Source organism: Theropithecus gelada, unplaced genomic scaffold, assembly GCF_003255815.1.
Source record: "Theropithecus gelada isolate Dixy unplaced genomic scaffold, Tgel_1.0 HiC_scaffold_1815, whole genome shotgun sequence".
Classification (NCBI taxonomy): Eukaryota; Metazoa; Chordata; class Mammalia; order Primates; family Cercopithecidae; genus Theropithecus; species Theropithecus gelada.
In genome coordinates, this window is record NW_020258242.1 from 1 (window position 1) to 6585 (window position 6585).

Genomic DNA, 6585 nt, shown 5'->3' on the forward strand with positions numbered 1-6585 from the left:
GCCCCCACCAACTGCGCCCCCCGCGCACGGACCCGCACTACACGCTCGTCCCAGGCGGGGTCAACCCAGACGAGCCACGGGGCGGCGCACAGCCCCACTAGCAGGGCGGCCAGGACCCACGCGCGCGAGTCCTGGCAGCCACCTATATAGGTGACAAAACACTCAGGAAGCCGTCATGCGGCGCCAGGAAAGAGCCCCCACCCAGAGTCAGGGACTCCCTCGTCCGAGGGTCCGCGCAGTCCCCTCGGTGAGTCTGGCGAAGCAGTCTCGCTGCCAGGGAGGGCGGGGAGGGCGGCGGATTCTCCCACTCGCGGTGACCTGGACCCCGCCCCACGAGTGGGTCCTCGCAGGGCCGCCTCTGCCGCACGCGGGGACCAGCCATGCCGCGGCGGACCGGGTAGAAGCCAGCGCCCGGGTCCATGCAGTGCCCTCCGCGGCAGACGCGGGGAGCCGGGGAGCAGTGGGGACCGGCCTCCACCCGCAGGGCAACCGGGACCCCCCGCGGGCCCACGAGGTACCGCAGCAGGCGCTAAGCCCCCGGTGCCACCCGAGGCCGAGACAAAGCCCAGGCGCAAGGACTCCGGATCCCCACCTCGGACCCTGCGGAGCCCAGCTCGGAGCCGCCACGCCCGGGGCAGAGACCCCCGCCAGGTCCAGAGACCCCGTCGCCCATGGCGCCATCTCACCTCAGGCCGCCGCCTCGCAGCGCTCGCTCCTCGCCGCAGCGCCTGGGCTGACTGGAGCACAGCTGAGCAGCCAACAGAGCCACGGCAGCCTCAACAAGGGAGCCCCGGGGCGGGGCCGCCGCCGCCGCTTCAGCCCGTGTTCCCCGCTCAGGATCCGGCTTGGATCAAGGAGCTGCAGCTGGCGCGGGGCTGCGGCAGTGAAACAGACAGCGCAGGTGCACACGGCCCCGCCCGCCTCCCGCCGCCCGCTTCCCGCCGCCCCGGCCCCAGCGGAGCCGGGCGCCCAGGGCCCGCCCCCCGGCCAATGGGGAGCGAGCTGCGGGGAGAGGGCGGGGCCTGGGGGAACAAAGGGAGGTTGGGCGGGGCGGCGCTGGGACTGGGCGTGCGGGGTCCTGCGGGAGGACCGGACCCAAGAGCTGGCCGGATCCTGGCCTCCTAGAAGACCCAGCTCAACGTCCACCTGGAGTCTGCCCTACAGGACGCGCTCATCTCAAGCCCAGAACTCAGGCTTTTAGGGCAGAGAGCGAGAGACAGGCTTGCTTTACAAAAAGGGAAACTGAGGTCCAAGGAATAGGATTGCCTGCTGCCCGAAGTCACGTAGTCCCATTCACTCGTTCACCTTGTCATTCAGCAAACATTTGGAAGCACGTAAGGTGGGTGTTAGGAGTGAAGTAGGGCCAGGCGCAGTGGCTCGCGCCTGTAATCCCAGCACTTTGTGGGGCCGAGGCAGGTGGATCACTTGAGGCCAGGAGTTCGAAACCAGCCTGGCCAACAAGATGAAACCCCATCTCTGCTAAAAATACAAAAACTTAGCCGATCGTGGTGGCGTGTCCCTATGGTCCCAGCTACTGGGAAGGCTGAGGCAGGAGAATCGTTTGAACCCGGGAGGTGGAGGTTGCAGTGAGCTCAGATGGTGCCACTGGATGCGCTCCAGCCTGGGCGACAGAGTGAGACTCTGTCTCCAAAAGAAAAGAATTAATAGATGGGAAATAGAAGCGAACTTAGGCCTTCCGTGAAGGAGCTCGGCCAAGGAGTACCTGAAATGTCTCTGCATCTCTTTAAGGTCTGATAAAGGAACCAGGAGCGAGCGCTAAGCGCTTCCCTTTCCTACCTCAAAGCTTTCATGTGTTTGCTGTTCCCCGCCTGAAATGCCAAGTACCAACAGTACTTATTTATTTATTTATTTATTTATTTATAGAAATGGGGTCTCCCTATGTTGCCCAGGCTGGTCTCAAACTCCTGGCCTCAAGCTATCCTCTCGTCTCAGCCTCCCGAAGTATTGGGATTACAAGCATGAACCACTGTCCCCAGCCCTGATCGTCTTTAAAACGTCTTTCCTCATCTTATTTGAATTTCCTGCTTCATGTGACCCCACACCCTTGGTTTCCCTGTACTTCCATAGGTGCTCCTCGGTGGGTCCTGGGGACCCACCCCCTTCTCTGCCCAACTTGTATGTGTCTGGGCTCAGGCCAAATGCCCTTCCATTTGCAGTGGGCACTGCCACAAGAAATCTCATGCCCTTCCGGGCTTCACAAACCATCCACATGCTCTGCTGCCTGCCAGAGACATCCATCCCAGTCAGATGCCCAGCCCTGATCTTTCCCAAAGGCCCAGCTGGACACAGGGAAGCATCTCAAATTTTCCGCGGGCCAAAACAGAGTGCTTTATTAGTGCCCTAACCTGCTCATCCACGTTCTTGTGATTCTCTGTGTACAGCCCCTCCATCCACTCAGCTGCTCAGGTGAAAATCTCAAATCCTCCTCCAATCCTTCCTCCCCGAACCTCTCATGCAGCCCTCAGCCTTCCTAGGACGCTAAGCACCCCTCACTCGCAGCGCCAGCTGCGGTGCTGTCTGAGTGGCTGCCTCCCACGTGGCATGAAGTGGGACCTCTCGCCTGGTGTGGTGGCTTATGCCTGTAGTCACAGCACTTTGGGAGGCTGAGGCGGGCAGATCGCTTGAGGCCAGGAGACTGGGACCAGCCTGGCCAATATGGTGAAACTAAAATACAACAATTAGCCAGGCATGGTAATGCCTATCATCCCAGCTACCCTACCCAGGAGGCTGAGGCAGGAAAATTGCTCGAACCTGGGAGACAGAGGTTGCACTGAGCCAAGGTCACACCACTGCACTCCAGCTTGGGCAACAGAGTGAGACTCTGTCACAAATTAAAAAAAAGAAGAAGAAGAAGTGTGACCTCTCTAAGGCAAGGCAGTGTCCCACTCTGATTCACTTCCATGTGTAAAACAGGACCTGCACCCTGAAGGCACTCACTCAGGGAGGCTGCTGGGATGGGTGGATGCATAGTTAAAGTCTTCATGGTGGCTGGGGCTGACCCCATCCCCATCGCTCTTCCCACACACACCCGCACACTCATCACTCCCACACTCGCACCCACCACTGAAAGCCTGGCCCCTAATCTGATTTGCCTAATGAGGTCCCCGGATGAACAACACATACTTCCCTACCTCTCCCCACCGTGTTCTGGGATGTACTCAGGGATCAGGAGAACAAAACCTCAGGGAGTGAAAGGACATTCCAGGGTGCAGGCCTCTGCATCCCCCTCCATGCCCTCACCCCTGCCTGACACACCCTCACCCCTGTACCTGGCCAGCTCCTACCAACCCTTAAAGTCTCACCAAGTTCAGTGGTGGCAGCCACACCCTAAAGTGACTGATCCCCCAATGACCTACGCCCTTGCATGGTCTTCCTGATCTTGGGTATGAGCAAAACCGGTGACTGGCTTCTAACCCATAGAGCCTGGCAAATGCAATGGGATGTCACCGTCACGGTGCATCACCTTCGCACACTAGAGAGAAAGGTTTCACCTGCAGGCGCTGCCGGAGGGAGATGCTGTGCTGAGAAAAGACCTTTGGAGGGGCCCCACAGGCAAGGAAGCAAAAAGCTGGGCTCTTGCCAAGCGGGTCCGAGGAAATGAATTCTGCCAGTAACCTCAGCGGCCTGGAAATGGATTCTGCCCTGGTGGAGCCTCAGATGAGGATGCAGCCCAGCTGCTTAGCGTGAGATCCCAAGCACAGGACCCGCTAAAATGTGCTCAACTCCTAGTTTGCCAAAATTGGCTTAAAGGTGTGTGTTGTTTTAAGCTTCTAAGTTTTTAGTTATTGCCTATAAAAGTGTTAAAATATGAGACAACAACTTAAGTCCCCTCCCCATCACACACATTCTTCTTCCTGGCATTCATCACAATTATACTTATTGATTTAAAATCTCCCTCTTGACTGGGTGCAGTGGCTCAGGAGTTCCAGACCAGCTTGGCCGACATGGTGAAACCCCATCTCTACTAAAAACACAAAAATTAGCTAGACGTGGTGGTGCAATCCTGTAATCCCAGCTACTCGGAAGGCTGAGGCAGGAGAATTGCTTGAATCCAGGAGGCAGAGGTTGCAGTGAGCCGAGATTACACCATTGCACTCCAGCCTGAGTGACAAGAACAAAACTCTGTCTCAAAAAAAAAAAAAAAAAAAAAATCGTCTCTTACCACTAGCATGAAGGTCCCATGAGAAGAAAAATGGAAATTCTTGCTCATAACAGTGCCCCTAATGCCCAGCACGGTGTAGCGCTAGGGCAGTTGGTCGATGGTGGATGCTGCTGGTTGGAGGGCCCAGCTGGCCCTCCCAGCTGCCTTCTCCCTGGTCACGTTCCATTATAGAGAACAGAATAGTTTCTTGCCTTTCCAGAGTCCCTCTTAGTGGGGATTGGCCAAGTGACATTGTCCTGTCCCAGGGGACATAAGTGGAAGTTGGCTGAAAGCTTTCTAGCCTTGGTGTGCTGGGACGATTTGAACCAGGACATGACAGCTGACTGTCCATTGTTCGGGAATTCTGCAAGTTGGTTGTTCAACACATTCAGTACTTAAAAATATTAAATAATATAAACTCGCAAATCAAAAAATGCATTAGACCAGATGCAGTGGCCCACGTCTAACACATTGGAAGCCTGAGGCAGGAAGATCACTTGAGCCCAGGAGTTCAAGACCAGCTTAGGCAAAAAAGGAAGACCCTGTCTCCACAAAAAATTATAAAATTAGCTATGCATGGTGGTGTGTGCATGCAATCCTAGCCACTCAGGAGGCTGAGGTGGGAGGATCGCTTGAGCCATCTGTTCAAGGCTCCAATGAGCTATGATAGTGTCACTGCACCCAGCCTGGGTGACAGAGCCAGACCCTGTCTCAGAAATAAATATATTTCATATATTAATAAATTTATAATAAATGTATATTTATATATACATTTATGTATTATAATTATATATTTAGAGGTAAATATATCTTTCTTGTTTTATTTATTTATTTATTTATTTATTTATTTATTTATTTATTTTGAGATGGAGTTTAACCCTTGTCGCCCAGGCTGGAGTGCAATGACACAATCTGGGCTCACCGCAACCTCCACCTCCTGGGTTCAAGTGATTTTCCTGCCTCAGTCTCCTGAGTAGCTGGGATTACAGGCATGCACCACCACGCCTGGCTAATTTTTGTGTCTTTAGTAGAGATGGGGTTTCTCTATGTTGGTCAGGCTAGTCTCGAACTCCTGACCTCAGGTGATCTGCCCACCTTGGCCTCCCAAATTGCTGGGATTACAGGTGTAAGCCACTGTGCCCAGCCTATATATTTATATATTATAATTATGTATATTAATTTTATATAATTATATATAGATATAAATATAAAAACTTTCCTTGCCTTCTCTTGTTTCTACCTACAGTCAGTCCCATGACTTCAAATACTACCTACATGTAATAATTTTAAATGTATATTTTATATTTTTTATATATATATATATATTTTTTTTTTTTTTGAGATGGAGTCTCGCCCTGTTGCCAGGCTGGAGTGCAATGGCGCAGTCTCAGCTCACTGCTGAGTCTGAGGCTCCCTGTGTTCCTGTCCCCCTGAGTGTCCTCTATGAGGACCTTCAGGTTTCCTCCTCCTCAGAGGACAGCGATTCTGACCTGGAGTGAGACTGCAGGTGGCAGGGGCTCCGTGGCCTTCCAGCTCCCTTGGCTTGGACGGGACCGTGGGACTGAGGAGCACAGAGCAGAGAGCAGACTGTGTGTGGTGACTCCCAAGCTCCCCAGCTGTGGTGCTTCTGTGGATGTTGGAGCCCAGGCCAGGCAGAGACCACATGCAGAGACTCTGCCTCATTGAATTCTGGTGAGGGACATTGTAGTTCGCAGGGCTCTCCGGAAACCCACCACGAGAAGCTTCTGTGCCAGTGATTCGTTGCCTCAGAAACTGGGTGACCTGCAGCAGTCAGACTTCCGCTGTGATGTCAATAGGAAACTGGGGAATGACTGTGTGTTTGCTCTCTAGATGACTGAATCAGGGAACAGTTAGGGAACCCTGAGAGATACAGGCCTTCAGCTGTGCCCCGCCCTGACAGCAGTGTTTTGGACCCTGTGAAGCTTTCTGTGCAAAGCGTTCTTGGGGTGTTTCCTCAGCCTCGAAAATTGGGCTCTGGAATGCCATTGGAAATAGTTGTGTTTAATTTGTTTTGAAGTGAATAAAATCCTCACAAAGATGACGTACTCTCTTTTGACTTTCACTCCGTGTTTGTGTGGAACTGATTTTCCAAGGGCTTGAAAATTTCTTGACTTGTTAGCAATCCAAGTCATTATGTTTCCGAAACAGAGTTGATTGAGGGGACCGCAGGACTTGGCAGGACCTTTGACTTCTTAAACATCCACAGGGGCTAGAGAACCTCAACCCCACTCTACCAACACGCTATCTCCGTTCTCTGACCCGGGAACAATTCTGACCAGGATTCCACATCTAGGAGGCCTCCGAACTGAGCGGGATTGTCTGACCGACGCCAAATGGCTGTTCCCTTTCTGCCACGGTTCAGGGTCGTTACCTTGATTATCCAGACCACCTAGAAAGTATCA

At 53.5% G+C, this 6585-nt stretch overlaps 1 pseudogene; it reads left to right on the top strand.

Annotated features, from left to right (window-relative positions):
- Positions 1-175: 175 nt before the first annotated feature.
- LOC112617462 lies at positions 176-1125 on the top strand (annotated as a pseudogene).
- The last annotated feature ends 5460 nt before the right edge of the window (positions 1126-6585 follow it).